The 20,383-nt window shown below is 33.4% G+C and overlaps 1 protein-coding gene across 2 annotated transcripts in view; it reads left to right on the forward strand.

Moving 5' to 3' along the window:
• LOC135844973 (uncharacterized) overlaps window positions 1–20,383 on the forward strand; it is a 65,219-nt gene that overhangs the window by 36,233 nt on the left and 8,603 nt on the right. The gene's annotated exons all lie outside the window — the stretch shown is intronic.

Consider the following 20,383-nt stretch of genomic DNA (forward strand, 5'->3'; position numbering starts at 1 on the left):
TGTACCAATTAGTGAGAAAAATGGTACATACTCGTACAATGTGATGTATCGAGTGATTTGACTTTGTGAATACAGATCTGATAATGATTGGTGAGGTTTTGGACTAAAATAAAGAAGTATTTTTATTTTGAAAATAAAAATTTTTCGTTTTTAATTTTTATCAAGTTTTGCAATTTTTTTTAATTTATTTTTTATCAGTCATCCAGTTGCATAATTTAGGGGGCCCTTGAATTTTTTTTCAAAAATTTCCCGATTAAACTTACTTAATGAATACTTGAGCTTTTTTTTATCGAATATTTATGTATTTTTAAAATTAATTTTCAAAATAACTTGAGCAAAAGAGAATTTCATTGTTCATATTTTTCTTCGTTTTTTATTTTTTGAAAAAATTGCGAAAAATTACGAAAACTCGACGTAATTGAACAGATGTTTTTTTGAAAATCATTCTATCTAGGCACATTTTCATTTTACTATGGTTTTGAGGAGTATTTTATAGTAGAAGAGTCCTAAAATATTCGTTGGATTACGCGTATTAAAATATTGAACCTTGAAAGGGTTTTAAAAATTCATAAAACTAGAAAATACGATACGACTCACAAAATTATGAACCCTCGATTGAATTTTTTACCATTTTTCTCGATTTTTTGTAAAAATATTCTGGATTCAAAAAATATACGTTACGAGAAAAGTATCCCAACTGGAACAAAAAATTTTGAAGCGAACGAAAAGGAGTTGATAAAGAACTCGCCAAATACACAACCTGCCAAAATTTCAGATACCGAAATTACTTTGATGATTTTTGGCGAATTTTTGAAAATTCAAATTTGGGCCAAAAATGGGGGGGGGGGAATTAAAATTTTACCAGATTGACCTAGAACGCTGAAATTTGATTTGTATACCCTTTTTTCGATTTCTCGAGTTGAATGGTAAAGGTTTCGAACCGTTTCGGAGCCTCTGGTAGATTTTCAGATTCAATTTCAAAGAAAAAAAAAACGCTTTTCAAAATAATTATTTTCGTCCTTATTCAAATGCAGAATTTTCTCTAGTGATTAATTTTGAAAAAAAATAAAAAATCATCGTTCACGAACAGTCAGAACACGTGAATAGTAAACTCTGAAATTTTGTTTTTGTTCTATTTTCTGACCTCACTATGTAGTCAATTGGCGAGCAGATTTTGATTTTTCTCGTTTTTTTTTTTCAAAAATAAACAAAAAGATTTTGAAAATCCTCGACGAAAGAATTACAAAGATGGTAAATTCGAGTTTATACAATGTGTCAAATTTTATCATCATCCAACTTACAACGTTTTTTTTTTTTTATAAACTGGAGAATCCGAAAATTTACTGATATTAGCTCCAGAACGGTTTGAAACTATCACCAATCGACTGGGGAGGTCTGAAATAGAGTACCAACCGAATTTCAGCCTTTTAGGTCAGTTTGTTGAAATTATAATTTTTTTTTTCTATTTCTGGCCAAAATTTGAATTTTTTTAAAATTCGCCAAAAATCGAGAAATGAATTTCAGTACCTATCTGAAAATGTTGACTGATGGTGTATTTTGGATTCCTCTATCGAGTCCTTTTCGTTCGGTTTAGAAAATGAACAGAAGGAGTGGGTAGATTTCCTCTCTTCGATAAAAAAATTTGAATTCTGGTGGGAACTTTTTCAAAATTATCAAGTACAGTAAGTGAACTGTGAAGATTAGATTTAAAAATGAGAAATTGAATTCAAGTTTTGAGTTGGAAAATTGATGTTTTCAATTGAATTTTCGTTCTTGTGAAATTTTTTCGAAGTTGTTTTTTCTTTAATTCCTTCCTCTCCAGAAGTACCAAACTATTATTCATCAAAAATTGTCAATTTATGTATCAGATTTCTTCTAAATAGGTAATCCTCTTTTGAGGAAAAAACTGCAGATAATCCACAAAGCGAAGTTGGCCCCTTTTCTACAGAGACTTCCAAGATCGAAAAAATGAATAAAAAAGAAGTTGATGAAAATTTCTCTAAACTTTCAAATTTCTGCGCCAGAATTCTTCTAAATAACCCTCCTCCCTATTCAGCAAAAAAACATTCTCTGGTCACAACTGATTTTAGTTTCACTATACGAATCCTCACAGTTGGAAGAACTCGAAAAATTTGTTGAGTCCTCCTTCCCTCCCTCCACTGTAGATTTGTTTTTAATGAGTTAAACAAATTCACAAACAAATAGGGAAAGTAAGGAGTTTTTTTTTTTACTAAAAAACGAGTTATTTAGAAAAATTCTGATAAATTGAAAGGTTTTAAAAAATGTTTTCCTATTCTTATTACATTTTTTTGTTTATTCGATTTCAGAGGGTCTTCAAAGGAAGACCACTAAAATCGGCGTTGCTAGGGGAACCAAAGAATGTTTTTTGTAGGAAATGAAGTCATTTAGAATAATTCTGAGATTTTGAAAACTGAGCCACAAATTGAGAATTTTTTGAGAAATTTTCACAGACTTTTTTGCATTATTCTTGAAAAATCTTTTCGATGGGTGGAACAAAAATTCAGCCTTTTAAATACTCATATGTACTTGGAAAAATAAGAAAAGTTCAAAATATTTGGGAAAATTCGTAAAATCATCAAAATTTATGTACATATTTTGGGTGTTTGAAATAATAAATTAAATTTTTCTAGCATTGATTTTATCCATATTTTTATCTGGTATTTTAAAACCCTTCGGAGATTTTCTTTGTTGCATTATGTGTATTTCTGTAACTTGGCACCCCTGCAAATTGAACGAAAATTAGGTATGACTTTAACTTGCCAGAACTTTATTTTTCGATTTTTGGCGAATTTTTGAAATTTTAAAGTAAAAATTGGAAAATCATTTTGCTTAAATTATTCTAAAATCCGTAAGCTTCCCACGGTTTCAAAAATAATCAAACCATTTTGGAACCGATTCGAAAACCTCCAGTAAAAATTTGACGTTCTCCAGCTCACTAGAATTGCTCGGTTTCCGGGCTTTACTAACAACATTGACGTCTGAACTCATTACACAAGGGCCCTTAAATTTTTGTATCTCGTCGGTACATATTTCGAAAATCAGTATACGAGTTTAATTTCAGGTTGAGACGAAGAGTAAAGATGGGTCCCTTTTACAGGTTTTGAAATTCGACATACTTAATGATTCTAATAAGATTTTTCTCGTTGATTGCGAGAAAAATTATAGGAAAATTCACTCTCGTATAAAATCTCTTCGCAAAGTCAATTTTCTAATTGGAAATATGTTTCTTTATTGCTTCTTTTTTTTTAATAAAAATGGATTTTTTGGGCAAACTAAACATCCTGCGAAAAAAATGTACAAAAACAAATTTATTTGGGGGGGGAGGGGATTTTCTACCAATACAGTTTACGACTAATTTCTGTTTTAAAGAGCTCAGTTTTAAAGATGTTAGAGTCTGAAAATGAAAGTTCAACTATTGAACTTGAAATAAAATATCTCAAAGTGAGCTCTTTGGGAAAAAACAAAGCTTAAATTGAACACTATTGGTTGAAAATTCCACGCCCTACAATTTGGTTCCTATCTATTTTTTTGTTAGGATGCTTCGTTGACTCGAAAAATCCAGTTTTACTGCCAAAAATAATTTAAAAAAAAAGAAAACATTAGTTTTGCTAGAAATTCTTGAGTGATGAAAAAAAAATAATTTCATTTTTGAAATCAGTGATCAATTTTTGACCCAAAATAATCGTTAAAATGAAAAAAGAAAAACCAACAAAAATGAGAAGGGAATCCCGAAAAGAAGGGAAAAAATTAAAAAATCCTTCAACACTTATCTATCTGCTCGAAAAAAGTCTCAAGTGATTCTGGAAGGAGGGGGAGAGGACAGCGCAGTCGGGAGCCAATGCGGGCTTGAGGCAAATATAATGTGTATTTGACCTCATATCTAGGAACGAAACTGTATAAAGATTTTTGAGGGGGAAGGGGCGGTGGTTTGACTGAAAATTTGCCCATATAAATATAGGTGGAAAATACCAATTTTTCCAATTAATATCACATATTCATTTTACTTATAAAAATTCCCATTTTCTGTTTTGGATTTTTGAGGCCCTAAATGTGAATTTTTAAAATTTTACATCAAGAAACAAATTGACTCAGGTGAAGCAAGGGCGAAAAACTTTGAAAATTTGTATTTTGAGATAACTAAAAATGGTGTTTTTTGATGCAAGGAGTAGTTTAATTTTTCAAAAAATAGTACAAATGCTTTTAAAACCAAAATATTATTGTGTTGTAAGCACTTTAAAAATAAATGTCTATGTCTAATTTATTTTTTGGTTTTTAAAATTTTAGAATTTGAAAGATGTTTTTTCTCAGGATGTTAATTCTGAAAAAGAAAAGATAACAGGTTCACATGAGGACGAAAACGATACTTTTTATGCAAGAAGTTTATTTTTTCACTTCAAGAATTTAAAAGTTGACTGATGTTTTTTGTAGAAAATTTAATTCTGAAAAATAAAATGAAACAAGCCCAAGCAAAGCGAAGGCAACAGGGTATTCTTTCATCACAGGCCCTTCTTTTGCCGGTCCCTTCAGAAATCGTGAGCCAGGGGAAACCTGCCTCCTTGCTCCCCCCTCTCTGGATGGCCCTGTGGGAAGCAAGAACTTAATTTTTGCTCATAAATTGATTTTCATATCACTACCTATTTATGAAAAAAACAACATTTCAATAGACCATTTTGGTAATTTTTCAAAAATTTTCCAAAATTCAAAAATCAATCCTACAACAGCAAAAATTTCGATTTAAAATGTAAATGACTTCTTTCAAAACCCAGAATCAATTTTCTCAATCGACCCCTCCCTTTTCTACCTCAGCTCGAAAATTTCAAATCCACGTTTCAAAATGGCATCACTATAGAATGGATCTGGTCATTGCTTCTGATTTATCTTGCATCATACTTACGACTATGTTGAATAGAAACACGCACGTGGTGAAAATATGTACCATATACTCACGTCAGACTTACTCAGTATAGTTGGTGCTTGGTATGCCTAATTGCAACATACCAACGTATGGTATTTTCCATCACTGTAGCGTGCATTGCAGAGGCGATGATTTTTCACTGCGAAAGAAAACGTTGGACACGTTATTACGCCATTCTTAGAGGGAAAAAGAACACATAGGCTCTAAGTACTCGAACTACATATTATAAGCTTACTTCTATACCCGAATGTTCGATATCGAAATATAGGTTATCATCGTTGAATGGTTAACAGATGATGATGCTGGTATGATAAGAGATGAGATTTTCCAGTACTCTATAAATCTTCAGAGAATTCCATGTTTCGAGATAAGATTCGATTTCAACACGAACGAGTATGTCACATTTTTGACCCTGTAATTGACAAATTGTGTTATTTGGGCGGAAATTACCCTCAGATAGTATCACTTTGGCGTATTTCGAGATCCTTTAAAGTAAAAATATCACTCTAGCTGGAAGTCGTGGGTTGGTTTTTTTCCTGTATGGGAAGATATTTATGTAGAGAGGCCTATCGTGTGCATTGTGCAATTGGTGGGTATCGTCTTCCGTTGTTGTATACGAATCTCATGGTCATTTTTATATGCTCGTCCTTGCAAAACTTTACCACACTTAACTAAGTATTCGAAATGTCTAAGCCACAATTAAATATTGAAAAAACTCTTAATTAATTTCTCGTAATCTGCAGTGTTCGCGATGATAACGGTACCTTCTCGTATGTTATTCGAGTACCTGTACATATACCTATACTATACAACATCGCCTAGCCTATCTTTAGCTCTTGATATTTACACAAAAAATATGGTCGTCGGCGTCATCGCCGTCATCGCCAGGTCACGATACATGTATAATGTTTCAAGTACCTACACATATTATTATTTACCCAAAGCCACGTGCATATTTATACCTAGAGCTAGGTATAAACTTACTAATTGTTTGAAAAAAATCATTAAGTGGTAAATAAGACGTGCCAGAAGGGATAAATAATAAATGATTTCGACGAAACTTGGCGTTCTATAGTAGGTAGAGGTACCTTACTTTATAATAGTTTTCAGTTCTCGATAAAATATACTCGTATCCTGCCCTGGTTTTGTCATGTCGTTTGCCCTGTTATTGTTGTGCTATATTGTTTCAAGGATATATGAGGTCTATAGCTACCTGAAGAGATAATCGTAGGTCAATCTCCACTCGTATTCTTGGTATAGGTAAATATTCGATCGGAATTTTTTTACTCGTGTCGTTGCATTAGTACTATGTACATAATATAAATGTCTAGTCTACCCCGGAGACAAGCTATGCTCGTATGTACCTTTGTACAAGGTGTATAGGGTAGCTTTAATACGATTTCGTTCTCGGTTTTAAAAAAAAAATAAAAGTTTAGAAACGAATCGAATTTCAACCATTGGTTTCTCAAAATCGATTGTTGACGTGGTCGTTGCGCGCTATATCCTATTCCTATCCCATCCGATGGACAGTATACGATTGGTGTCGTTTGGTATCGTTAATTTTTTCATTTTCAAGGATATTGTGAATAAAAAATGATGCGAAAATTATATATCTACTTAATTTAGCAGCAGTGTAGTTGGGTATTTCACCCTGTTCGGCCGGTGACATGTCAATTTTTAAGGTATTTTTTGGCTTTTTCGACGATATGAAAGGAAATGGTGATAATTTGCGTAGATATGGGCAGAGTTTCGTGATGAGTTTGGATTTTGGAGAAGAGTAGTTGATGTTTTATGCATGTGGCCTAGATGAGGGTATTTGTCGTATTTTTAGACATTTTTTAGTGTGCGTAGCACACCCTTGGTTTCGCTTTGAGAAATTGAAATTTCAATTACAATGAATGTTCTCTTAAGCTATCCAACCGTTTTTCGTACCTATTGGACACCATTTGAGAATCATTAAGGCGGAGGGTATAGATTTATTTTAATTCAATTCGGATGGGTAATTGCTGAGTAATTGCAATTTTAGTTCATTATTTCAATGCATTAAATCCTAAAAAAGGGAAAATGGGACTGTAGAACACCTGTCGCTCATTGTACCCTGCTATACCCCCAGTATATTCCATCACCAGCTGTGTTTCATTGTACCCTGTTACACCCCCGTCTGTTAGCTGTAAATTCCATGTGGGAGTGGTTTAGTGGGGCGTTTACTGAACAAATATATTATTTTAATGCCCTAACCCTCGTAGTGAATTCTTGGCTGAGTGGTTAGGGCATGTAGGTAGGAATAGGAAATTTAGGGACCCAGGTTCGAATCCCCGTGAGGTAAGTAGGTAGGTGACAGATTTTTCGTAGGAAAATTGGGTAGGTAAATGATTTGGAGTTACCTATGTAGTACATGATAATTGGGGCAAAAATAATGCTGAAATTGAGTTATGAATTATGATATCATTTGCTAACTAAAAATTCATTTCATTAATTTTTTGTCTACCTATAACGATAAGTATAGTAAGAATTATACCTTGACATGAATAATTTTCAACTTTTTACTTATAATTTAAAAATTACTTCAAAATGAGTAATTAAACTAATTTTTGTACAATTGAAACATGTAATTTTTATTATCATGATTTAGTAAAAATTATTAAAACAAAATGATTTTTACTATTGGTACCTATAGCAAAATTTATTAAAATGATAATTTTTACTATACGATTACAGTAAAAATTATTGAATGGGATCTGGTACTTAATTGTGCTAAATACCAGTATTTAGTTAATTTTTTTTGTAAAAATTACCCATATTTTTTTCGTGTAATTTAGAGGCAATTCAAATTCTTAACATATTTTATAAGATTTAATTCTTAATTTAGAATAAAAAGCAAGTTCTGAAAGTTGGTTTGAAAATTTATAAATTTGAAGACAATGGAAATTCTAAAAAAAAATAATATGAAAATTTGTATTTAGAGACGCCGAGAATTCCAAAAATTGATTAAAAGTTCTGTAAGTTGCAGATAATGTGAACTTGAAAATTATATGAAATAAGTATTGTAATATTTATGAAGAAGATGAGAATTCTGAAAAATTGGAGCCAATGTAAATTCCAAAAATTGAGTAAACGTTTTACAATTTGTGGACAATATGAACTTGAAAATTGAATTTGAAATTTTTTAATTTAAAGACAATAAGAATTCTGAAAAATTATTCAAAATTTGACTATTCAGAGGCAATGTGAATTCTAAAAATTGATTGCAAATTTCCTAACTCAGCAGCAATGCAAAATTCTGAAAATTTATTGAAAACTTTATGAAATTGTAGCGATGGGGAATTCGGGAAATTGATTTGAAATTTTGTAAATTTTAAAACAATGCAAACTATGAAAAACAACTAGAAATTTCTTAATTTAGAAGCAATACAAGCTTATAAATTATTCTGAAATACCTATTGTAATTTGGAAAATATGAAAACACTGAAAAACAATTATTATTTTGAAGCAGTGAGAGTTTCAAAAATTCTCATTACTGTGACATGGTTGATTCACTTATGCACTACCTAGATGTAATAACGGTTATAGCTGTAGAAAAGGCAGCTAGCTACGCACACTTTGCAGCTAAGCTTTGCTTAGCTGTCTAGTTTAATAATGTGTTTGAGTGAATGTTCGAGAGCACGAGTAATTTTAGGAGCGTTGGTTCAGAACTGATTTTTGCGGGTTGAAATTTGATTTAGAAACGTTCGTTAAAGTATTCAAAATTTGAAACTGAAAGCTCAATTTTCAAAATTATCGAAATGAAGACTTTCAAGATGAGAAGCTTTCTCCCTGGAGTTTGGGTCAAAATTCAGAAAAAAAGTGGGGAGTATGACATTAAATGATATGTTTTTGGAAGCTTGAAGACGAATATGATCTTAGTTTTTTCATTGTATATCATCCGAGGCCCCTAGATTATACTATGTAAATTAAAATTGATAAGTTGAATTTGGGGAAAATATTTGGTAATTTGTTACACGATTATAGCTATTTTACAAATATAGTAAAAGCTCGTTATAACGCTGATTTCCTCTGGTCCCTAGACAACCCCATTTAAACCAATGTAAAATTAGTCGAGATATAACTCTCATGAGCAATCATAAATCGCGTTTTTAACGCTCTAAAATTTAGGAAAATCACATTTTTTAATTTCATATGATCAGAAAATGAGTAGTTTCCTAGCTAGTTTTGCGGTTGGAAAATACGTCTTTAACGTAGCCATCTAAACATGTGCGGAAAGCAGTTACTTTCCTCCCTAATGTACTATTTTAGTAAATTTGACAACAAAAAACCACTTAGCAAAATTTACTGAAAATTTTGGCCGCAATGACAGTTTTTTTTTCAGTTTTGATTTTTTTAAAAACTAAAAAACTTTTTTGGCAACATTTTGCCAAAGAATCTCTTTTTTACCTTTCAACAGTTTCAGTTCATACAAATAAGTAAAATTGTTTTCGATTTTGGCCAAAAAAAAAGTAAGATTTTTTGACATCAAACTTCAATAGTTCCCTTTATTCAGATTTTTTTACTTCTAAATAAGTACATACATAATACAGCTGGTTGTTCAAAATCCAAAATAAAATTTACATTTGAACTTCCTTTTATTACACTCTTTTTGTTTTAATACGAGAGTTCACGATATTACTCTCATCAGCGTTAAAATGAGACTTTTGCTTATAGCGGGTTTTGGCTTATAATGCTATTTTTTTTGGTCCCTTGAAGAGCGTTATAACCAGCTTTTACTGTAATATTAGTTGGTGTTGGAGTGGGTTTTGAGGGAGGCCCAATTACACACCTTGATTTTGATTGGAATCTCCCTAAATTCTCTCACTATAATTGATTGTACCTGGCCCCAGTCAAGCTGGTCCAGCCCACATCCAATCTGTGGGATAGCAAGTTTTCTAATTTTTCTACTAGTGCATTCCCTGGCAAGATTTTGGATGCCAAGGGAGAAGTTCTTATATGTTGGTTTGGTGTAGTAGTAGATTTTTGTGATGATGCAGAATAATATGTAGTGACCCTGCCTCACTATTCCTTCGATTTTATGCTTCAGAGTTGCCACTTCCTCCACATTGTGGGGTTGGGTCAGCAGCATCTCTCTTCCTCCAAAGAGATAGATGAAAATTCCACTCTATCCCAGCAGAAATTCTGAGTTCCTGGCTGACAGCCTGACACAGTGTGCCAGTGTAAACGAGGGATCTTGTAGAAATATGTCTTTGTTGGCTTCCTCCAGGGTGAGTAGGCCATTGGACTCAACCGCTGTTGAAGCCATATTCCCCAAGCTTATTCTCCTCATTACTCCTGCAGCAGAGAAGACGAGCATGGTCTCAACATCAAGAGGTGTTGATTTGTGCATGTCAAGATATTATTTGTAGGGCATAAGGTTCCCCACACTAGTAGCATTGGAAGGGCATAGAATCGCTCTTGGATACTATGAAGCACCAGGTACTGCATAGCAGGTGTGTAGATGTGGTCACTGAATAATATGGAGTACATATGTTCCAGGCCTCCTTGAGTGAGCAACTGTCTCTGGGCTGTTGAGATTATATTCCTGGGTTCAATCTCCTGAGGGAAGCCTTCAGAGAAGTCTAATCAAAATATGAAGGTCATATTTTTGTGTTCTGTACCTTTAAAAGCGTAGTCATTGTCGTACCAGTTTGCTGGAGTTATTTATTGAATTTTAATCCGATTGGAAAGGGGCTAGAGGCCTTAAATGAGGATCAATCAGAAAACTAAAGTCGTATTCGTAATTAACGCCTCAAAAAACATATGTCACCCTCCCCACTTGATTTTTTTTGAACATTGACCTAAATTTGGGAGGGACTAGCCCCTCTTCCCTTGCTGAGAGTCTTTATCCAGAGTATTTTAAAATATCATCAAAAATTACGTCTATAATATTAATTTTTTGCAATATTATTAAGTTATTTGTAGCTCGTACTTAGGGCATCATTTTGAAAATTTAGCTTTGGTTATGAAAGTTCAACTTTAAAATTTTGAAAATTTTGATGAATGTTCCAGAATAAGATTTTAATGAGTTTTCAAACGTTGAAATCAGTTTTGAGCTGAACGTCATAACAGCAAAGTTACACGCTCCTGAAGTTGAGCACCTCGAGATGTCTTGAAAAATAGTTGCCCCCCCCCCCCTTCAACCACACACAGACACACACATCACCAGGAGAAAGCTCAAAACAAACCAATAAAGTTTTTCTGTTTAAAAAAATTGATAAAAAACCAGCAAGAACTGCAAGAAATATTGCCATCCACTTATTACACACCCTGTAGGTATACTCAATAATTGACAAAATTATTAGGATAAGATTTTGTTAAAATTAAAAAAAATAAGAATAAAATTTTAATCAAAAAATATTCTAAAAAGCGCAGAAAAGTTGAAAAAAATTGAAAAAAATGTGAAAAAAGTGAAAGAAATAAAATTGATGGAAAAGTGAAAAAAAATAATAAAAAAGTGAAAAAAGGTGAAAAAAAAGAAAAAAGTAAATAAAGTGAAAAAACTGAAAAAAATTGTGAAAAAAGTGAAAAAATTGATGAAAAAATAAAAAAAAAGTGATAAAAAAGTGAAAAAAAATTGAAAAAAGTGAAAAAATGTGAAAAAAGTGAAAAAAACTAAAATTGATCTTATCACTTGATAAAATGCAGTTTTGATAGGTATTATATTTTTTGCAATGTCAAAAAAACTGGGATTGAATGAAAATGGTTCCTTAAATTGTTGAGGAGAGAGGGAGTCCCAGTCCATCTTATCAAATTCTGTATAAAATATTATTTAAATGCATATTCATCTTCCATTCCAGAGGCACATACTCAAAAGAAAGGGGGGGGGGGGTCATTTTTTTCGAATTCTAAAATGTTGGGTCTTAATGATGGCTAATTCGATTCAAACGAACGTGCCAAAAATTCCAATTCTCCTACGCTTTAAAAAATTGGGATCCGTAGCTTTGAAATTCAAAAAACTGAGTAGGTAGTCCATTTTCGGTAGCCTATTTCAATTTTTTCCAATTTTTCAAGTTACAAATTGTGAGTTTTTAAAAAAATCATTCTCGAAAAGAAAACCATTATAAAATGAGTAAAAACTGCTCTCCAGCTCTTAACAAAATTAATAAAAGGCAAAAAAACTCCAAAAACCGCATCCTGTGGTTCCGAAAGTGGGTGTATGATTCACCAAAATTCTGCAAATGCTCATTTTTAGCTAAGGTAATCCCGTCATTCGGAGTTTTTGTAACATTTTGACTTTTTTGATGCTTGAAGAAGGATTCATTTTAATTTTAAACTCAAGTATGCCTTGAATGTTAGTTTATTGCGTCAAATGGTTCATAAAGGTGAATTTTTCTGTTAATTCGATGCATTTTGGAACGTAGGTATGTATTTGGCCAACAGGAGTTCCCAAAAATGAGCTAGAGACTCGGGATGATTTGAAACCATCTTCAATTGATTTTCGAGGTTGAAAGTTGTGAAACATGTCGCATTTCAGCTGCCTGACTCGACTTGAGTAAAATATTTTGAGAATTGTAATTTTAAAAAATATACCTACTGTATGCTCCAAAACTGCTCTAAATGGCTCGAAACTGCTTCTAGTCGGATTAGATATAGGGCTGAAATCAAATGTATGACAAATCTTTGCTTTCTGTCTCAATTAGGTGAAATTTTGATTTTTTAGAAATTCACCAAAATTGTAGAATAAGGACGAGTTTTGTGGGGGGGAGGGGGGGGGGTAGACAGCGGTATTGTTGAACAAATTTCCAGCAATTTACTGAAAAACAAAGGATTGACTTTGGGTTTCAAAAAAATCACATTTTCAACTTTGAGAAATTACGTATACCTACCAATTTTAATAAAAAATAACAATTTCAAAAATTTCTCAAAAATCTATAAAGTTGCGGTTTTGGAAATTTTGAAACAAGCTAAGAAGGTACATATTTTGAAAAATCCAAATTTTGCATCGAAATCCAAGCCGAAGGTCTAGGGTGATTTTTTTTCAAGTCGTGTTGAAATGGATAAAAATTTTTACAAATTTTATTGCAAGAATTTAGTAGTTTTTTCTAGTTATTTAGTTTTTTGTTTGAGCTTCCCTTATTCTTCGTCCAAAAATTCAATTCCATTATTCATTTTTCGCCTATTTATGGTATCAAAGGCGTCGGACTTTTGAATATATATCCCCGATTTCATATTGTATAAACAGTAAATACAATAATTTAATCTATAGGGTATCGTAGGTTGTAAACAATAGATACCTACTTAGTTATTAAATGAGGTAAACTTATTCGAATACAATATCGTTGGTATTTGAAAACTCGAACGCGATATTCAATCAATACCAATTATTTCGTTTGATAAAATAATTAGACATAATTAGGTACGCCCATTTATCAATTTATTTTTCTAATTTTCCGTGTTTGAATAAACGTTCTTCGTAATGACCCGTTGATGGACTAGATTTGACTGAATAAATCCGAATGAATATTTTATTTTTTTAGATTATTTTTTGTTATTGAATTTCTCAAAAATTCGTTTTAAAGTTCACGAATTGAAATTTTTGGTATGCTTGTTTTAATTTGCTTTTTTTCGATTTCTCGATGGGCGTTTTGTTTCGTTTATTGTTTACCTACTCATGTTTAGAGGAAAGGAAATGAATGAATATTATTGTTATCGTGCTTTTCTTTTCTATTTTGATTCTCGATGAATCAGTTCAAAAGGAATAAATTAATCGAAATTTAAAATTTTACTTTCATTAGAGAGCGTCATTAGATTAACTGACATGGAAGGATAAAAACTTGAGTAGTAAACTGAAAGGTTTTTGAAGCTGATTTAGTCACTACACTTTCAAAAAAGAAAAATCAAACGATGTACGATAAAGTGAAACAATTAATAATAACCGAAACAATACAGAAAAAAAACAGAAACCAAATTGATTAATCAAAATTTTACCGAAAAAAGTGCATACTTTCACTCAAAAAACAGCAAAAAAAAATTGGAAAAGAAAATCAAAAACTGAAACAACATATTATTGGTCATTTTAAAAATCAGTTCATTAAAACAATCAGTGATCAAAAAACCTGCACCAATCGTTGATTCATATCAAGCTGACTGATTAAATGGCTCTGAAATATTCGCACGTGGGTGAGTGCCCTTGAGGTTTGAATGAGCATGGCCTTGAAATTCGCTTCATTAGATAAAAAATGAAAAATGAGTAATGCGAACATTTGCATAATTTAATGTCAATGGTATTGTAATAATAGGTCCTAGCAGCAGCTCCTCTTTTAAAAGTGCACTTATCGTGTTCATGATCTTATTTAAAATGTACCCTTTTCATTTTAATTTTTAAGGAAAAACACGTTGCTGCAGGTTATAATTTTTTCAGCTTTTTTCATATTTAGCTTACTGGGACGTGACATTGCTATTGGAGAAATAGGGCAATGTATGTTCCATTGAGGTGGGCTAATTTCAATTTGGTCACGGGTGTGGGAAGGGAAAGAGAGGTTGTAAGAAGTACTTACCTACCTGATGAAAATAGCATGTTTCGGGACTCTTATTGTTCCTGAATTTTTAAAAAGGGAATTTTTCACTTTTGTGTTCCATTTTTTAATAAAATTTCAAAAATATCATTTTTTTGATCATGCTGTAAGTACTTACTTATTTTTGTTTTTAGAAAAATCGGGAAAAAAGGATTATATGTAGGATGATGCAAAAACTGCCCGTTCTGTAAATTGAATTTTAAAAAACAAAAAAACAGTAAGTAAATGAAAAACAATTTAATTGTTTTACGTTCTTATTTTTTCAAAAATTGTTTGATTTTGGCCAAAACGTGGAGTAGGTTTCTTGTTGGTTTTTGGCAATATTTAGAAAAATTGAATTTGAAACTGTCTCTCACTTAATCAGAGGTATTTGATTTGCTCGGGTTTGAATGTACCCACAGATTACAACTGTTTTCAACTCAAGGTCAACCACACATATTTACTGGCGAATTCTGGCGACTTTATGGTAACAGATTCATCAAAAGTCACCAAGTGGGTTTTTTGTCTTATTTATGAGGAATTGTTGGTGAAGAAATCACCAAAATGTCCTCATTGGCCCTAGAATTTCTCTTTGAATATCTGGTGACTTCTATGGTGACATATTCCTCAGAAATCATCAAGTGGGTTTTTTGTCTTATTTATGGCGAATTGTTGATGAACAAATCACCAGAATGTTCTCATAGCCCTTGACATTTTTTTTGAATGTCTGGTGATGACTTCTTAGTGACATTCACCAGAAATCTCAAAGTGAGTTTTTGATTTTTTTGCAGGTGAATTTATGATGAAAAAATCACCAGAATGTCTTCATGGCCCTAGAATTTCTTGTTGGTTGTCTGGTGACCCTTTGTGAATTCTGGTGACTTGTAGGTGACATATTCACCAGAAATCACCTAGTGGGATTTGTAACTTTTTTGTAGGGGAATTTATGATGAAAAAAATCTCCAGAATGTCCTCATGACCATAGAAATTTTCTTTGAATGTCTGGTGACTTCTTGGTGGCAGATTCACCAGAAGTCATCAAGTGGAGTTTTTGTCATTTAATTGGCAAATTGTTGGTGTACAAATCATCAGAATGTCCTTATGGTGCTTGAAAATTTTTTCAAATGGCTGATGATTCCTTGGCGAATTCTGGTGACTTCTTGAAGAGATTCGCCAGAAGGCACCAAGTGAGTTTTTTGTCAATTTATTAGTGAATTTTTGACGAAGAAAATGTCAAAACATCCTCTTGTCCCAAGAAATTGTTTTCCAAGGTCTGGTGACTTCTTGATGAATTCGGGTGACTTCTTAGTGACAGATTCGCCAGAAGTCACCAAGGTGGGTTTTTTGTCTCATTTAAGGGAAATTGTTGGTGAAGAAATCGCCTTAATGTCCTCATAACTCTAAAAAAATTTATGAATGTCCGTTGATTCTCTGATGAATCCTTGTGACTTCTGGTGATAGCTTCACCAGAAGTCACTATGTGGGTTCTTTGTCTTATTTATAGCGAATTCTTGGTGAAGAAATCTCCAGAATGTTCTCACGGCCCTGGAAATTTTTTTTGAATGTCTAGTGACTCTTTGGTGAATTCTGGTGACTGATTCAACAGAATTCACCAAATGGGGTTTTTGTCATTAAATAGACGAATTTTTGGTGAAGAAATCACAAGAATGTTCTCATAGCCCCCAAAAGTTTTTTTGAATGTCTGGTGACTCTCTGGTGAATTCTGGTGACTTCTGGTGACAGATTTACCAGAAGTCACCTAGTGGGGTTTTTATCATTTTATTGGCAATTTTTGGTGAAGAAATCACCAGAATGTCCTGATGTCCCTTGAAAAATATTTTGTATGTCTGGTGACTCTTTCATGAATTCTGGTGACAGATTCGCCAGAATTCACCAAGTGGGTTTTTTGTCTTATTAATGGAGAATTATTGGAATGTCCTCATGGCCCTTTAAATCTTTTTTGAATGTCTGGTGACTCTCCGGTGAATTGCAGTTACTCTCTGGTGAATTCTGGTGACTCTTTGGTAAATTCTGGTGACTTCTAGGTGACAGATTCACCAGAAGTCACTACGTGGGTTCTTTGTCTTATTCATGACGAATTGTTGATGAAGAAATCTCCAGAATGTTCTCATGGCCTTGGAAATTATTTTTGAATGTCTGGTGACTCTCTGGTGAATTTCGGTGACTTCTGGTGACATATTTACCAGAAGTCACCTAGTGAGTTTTTTGTCATTTAATTGGCGAATTTTAGGTGAAGAAATCACTAGAATGTTCTCATGGCCCTAGAAAGTTTTTTTGAATGTCTGGTGACTCTCTGGTGATAGATTCACCTGAAGTCACCAAGTGGGTTTTTTTCTTTTTGTTATTCAATTGCCGAATTGTTAGTAAAGAAATCAACAGAATGTTCTAATGGCCCAAGAAAGTTTTTTTGAATGTCTGGTGACTATGGTGAATTCTGGTGACTTCTTGATGACAGATTTACGAGAAGTCACCATGTAGGTTTTTGTCCTTTAAATGGTGAATTTTTGGTGAAAAAATCACCAGAATGTTTTCATGGCGCTAGAAAGTTTTTTTTGAATGTCTGGTGAGTGGTGACTCTCTGGTTAATTCTGGTGACTTTTGGTGACAGATTCACCAGAAGTCACCAAGTGGCTTTTTTGGTATTTAATTGGCGAATGTTTGGTGAAGAAATCACCTGGATGTTTTCATATCCCTGGAAATTTTTTTGAATGTCTGGTGACTCTCTGGTGAATTGTGGTGACTTCTTGGTGACAGATTTACCAGAGGTCACCATGTGGGGTTTTTGTCATTTAATTGGTGAATTTTTGGTGAAAAAATCACTGGAATGTTCTCATGGCCCTACAAATTTTTTGAACGTTTGGTGACTCCTTGGTGAATTCTGGTGACTTCTTGGTGACAGATTCACAAGACCAGAAGTGACCAAGTAGTTTTTCTTCATTTACTTACTTGGCGAATTTTTGGTGAAGAAATCGCCAGAATGTTCTCAGGGTTCTATAATTATTTATTTTGAATGTCTTGTTACTCTCTGGGAAATTCTGGTGACTTCTGGTGAACCAAGATGGTTTTGAATCTTTTAATTGCCCAATTTTTGGTGAAGAAATCGCCAGAATGTTCTCATGGCTCTAGAAAGTTATTTTGAATGTCTGGTTACTCTCTGGTGAATTCTAGTGACTTCTTGGTGACAGATTTACCAGTAGTCACCATGTGGTTTTTTTGTCATTTAATTGGCGAATTTTTGGTGAAGAAATCACCAGAATGTTCTCATGACCCTAGAACTTTTTTTTTGAATGTCTGGTGAATTCTGGTGACTTCAGGTGACAGATTTAGCAGAAGTCATCAAGTAGTTTTTTTATCTTATGTATGGGGAATTGTTGGTGAAGAAATTACCAGAATGTTCTCAAATCCCTAGAAATGTTTTTGAATGTATGGTTGCTCTCTGATAAATTCTGGTGACTTCCAGGTGACGGATTCACCAGGATTCACCAAGTGGGTTTTTTTGTATTATTTGTAGCGAATTGTTGGTTGAAGATATCACTAGAATGTTCTCATGGCCCTTGAAACCATGTCTGGCTCGACCACACATATTTACTTCGGTCTGAAAGCATCAACTAGGTAATTAAAATCTGTGTCTGGCTCAACCATTGGTCCTTACTTGGGTCTGAAAACACCCACTGATAGAAAGCTGTGTCTGACAATTGAACCTTTTTCTTGTTCTCATACTGGTGGCCTTGAAAACTCAATTGGAACTAAATGGTTCCCGATTTGTTTGAAATACATATGTTACAATATTGATGTTCCCCATTTCATGGTTTTTGGAACCTCTTGAAGTGGGTGGTTCTTTTGGGACTTCTCTTTTTCAAATTTTCAATTGGTTCCCATGGTTCTGCTTCCCATTTCGACTGACCCAAAAAAAAAATTAGTTGTAGTTTCAAACGGTTTTCAACCCTGATTATTAAAAAAAAAAAAAAAAAAAAAAAAAAAAATGAAAAAAGGGACAAAAGGGAAAAATTGAAAATTACTGAAACTGAACCTGATAAATCTGAAAAAGAGCTCAAAGAAAGCTGAAAAATGAAGCTTATGACTTTCAAAAACCTCCAGAAATCGTTCACTTTCGGCTTTTAGCTTTCATCTTTCGACTTGCTTTCAATCCCTGATTCGTGATATGTAGGTACAATGTTTCCTAAATGGAAGTATGCATGTTGATTTACATATGAGGAAGTTCTGAATAAAAGTTGTCAATTTTTGCCTCATTTTTTGAATTTTGGTATTTTTCCCCCGGGCGTAGGACGTTTGCGAACCACCCTATTGTTATTATTCCTCTTTTGTTGCGTTGATTAATGATCTAAAACTGAGACATTTGCGAACCAACGAGATTCAAATTAAAAATGAACTCCGAGCGAACGAGTGATTCATATTGAAGCCGATGTAAGACATTTGCGAACCAATACCAACTAGTTAGGTATAAACATGTCAACACCTTTTTGGCTTAAAAATAAAACTTTACCTAATAACTCACGTAACTCAGTGGTTCAGGACACCCCGTTCCACAATAGCTAAAATTCAATATCTCTGAACTGTTTTTCAAAACTTTACATAACTTATACGAATATTCAAAGGGTCATTTCAAAATGAAGATTTCAACAGCAGAGTGACCTAAAATTGCAAATTTTTTTCCCACAAAAATGAGACGACCCTATCCTGTGGCAGGAAAATATGATATTTGAATCTATCTTGAGTGGAATGGGTCTCACCATGCACAATTACGTACTTGCATAAAGTGAAGTACATATTAAAAAAATAGTAAGTATACCTACATGCCTTGAACTGCTTGTATCTCAAAAATCACAATTTTGCAGTTAGGTCACTCTCACTTTACAGATGCTACCTATTGACAAAAAAAATCACTGTGGGGAGGGGAGTGAAAATTCAAAATTTGAGTCCTAGCATGTAATAAGAACTCGAAATTCGGGCCTGAAATGCCCTATGGGGACTTTTTATACCAGTCGTGGGTTTACAAATTCCCCGGGGGAATATTCGCATCCAAGCCAAGAGGGGTGTTTTTGTTCCCGAGTCTCGGGTATAAGAAAGTCCCCTTGGGACATTCGTAGATTCAAAAATTGCGATGAAAAAGTCCCTTATTGGGGCATTTGTAGACCTGAGTATAAAAAAAGTCCCCCTGAGGCATTCGTAGACCCGAAACTTGATGTGAAAAAGTCCCTCGAAGAAAATGTAGACCTCAGCCTTAGGTGCTTTTCAGATGAAATTTTTGGATCACCATCTTACCCTTCAAATGGAGCGAAATTGCAATATGATAGGTGTTCTCCTACTTCTCATCATATTTACGCAAAAGGATAACAGAGTGGTTCGCAAAAGTCTTACTTTTGGGGGTTGGTTCGCAAACGGGTACATTTTGAATTAGAATGTATGAGCATAATGATTCTTTTTCTTCGCAATCTCTATCCTATTGTGGTTCGCAAACGGGTTGCTTTTCGGCTGTCAATTTTCCTATTCATGGTTCGCAAACGGGAACCGGCCTTTTCCCCCTCAAAATCTGTTCCTAGCCCCTTCAATTTACAACTTGGTAAAAAAAATCATATCAATAGATCTTGCTCATTTTTAATTATATTATGTACTACCCACCTCTGTGGTCAAAAATGAATTTCAGCCCCAAATTTATACCTATGAAAATAAAATTTGTCCATATGATTTCAAAGAGAAACAACATCTTTCCTGGAGAATTTTCTCTGATAGGTACCGGGTCGTATCCAAATTTAATTATCTCACCATCTACTTACCGAACACCCTGTACAACTCCACCAAAAACCTCATCGCGTATCCTTTCTACATCATAATTTACACAATATCATGGCACCTGATACTTGAAAAATTACTCGATTATCAAAAA

The sequence above is a fragment of the Planococcus citri genome, chromosome 4, assembly GCF_950023065.1.
Source record: "Planococcus citri chromosome 4, ihPlaCitr1.1, whole genome shotgun sequence".
In the NCBI taxonomy this organism is placed as follows: Eukaryota; Metazoa; Arthropoda; class Insecta; order Hemiptera; family Pseudococcidae; genus Planococcus; species Planococcus citri.